Here is an 814-nt window from a genome sequence, read left to right as displayed (position 1 = left end):
TCATTAAATAAATATAACTAAAATACCTAAACAAATTTAAAGAATTTTCTTCCTATGATTTCAAGACGTTATAAATTTCTCTCTCCCTCTCCCTCCCTCCCCCCCTCTCTCTCTCTCTCTCTCATTAAATAAATATAACTAAAATACCTAAACAAATTTAAAGAATTTTCTTCCTATGATTTCAAGACGTTATAAATACTCTCTCTCTCTCTCTCTCTCTCTCTCTCTCTCTCTCTCTCTCTAGCCACTCACCCATGATATATGGCGAAAGGCGTCTCCCCGGACTCTTTGTTGACAGAAGTTGTTAGCGACATTCGCTAGAGATTAGCAAGCTCAGCTGAGCGATTACATGCCATCTAACACGATAAGAGAATCACACAAGAAAATATATACCGCTTCCGTTAAATTAAATTATCAAGATAACTTAAACTTCTAGATTAATTTTATGCCTGCGTATATATATATATATATATATATATATATATAAAATAATTATTTCTTGCTAAGCTACAACCCTAGTTTGAAAAGCAGTATACTAAGCCCAAGGGCTCCAACAGGGAAAATAGCCAAGTGAGGAAAGGTAAACATTACATACACACACACACACACACACACATATATATATATATATATATATTATATATATATATATACATATATATATATAACGTAACCCCATGACATGTGTTTGTGTGCGCACATTCTTATAGTATTTAGTCACTAATTTGTGATGTCGAAATACTTGAACATGGTATAGCCGAAAAGGTTAACAAACCAATAGATACACGAATCTTTAAAATAGAAAAATTATTGA

This window comes from Palaemon carinicauda, chromosome 26 (assembly GCF_036898095.1).
Source record: "Palaemon carinicauda isolate YSFRI2023 chromosome 26, ASM3689809v2, whole genome shotgun sequence".
Taxonomy (NCBI): Eukaryota; Metazoa; Arthropoda; class Malacostraca; order Decapoda; family Palaemonidae; genus Palaemon; species Palaemon carinicauda.
The sequence above is the reverse complement of the archived record's forward strand: the minus strand, read 5'-3'. Positions refer to the sequence as shown.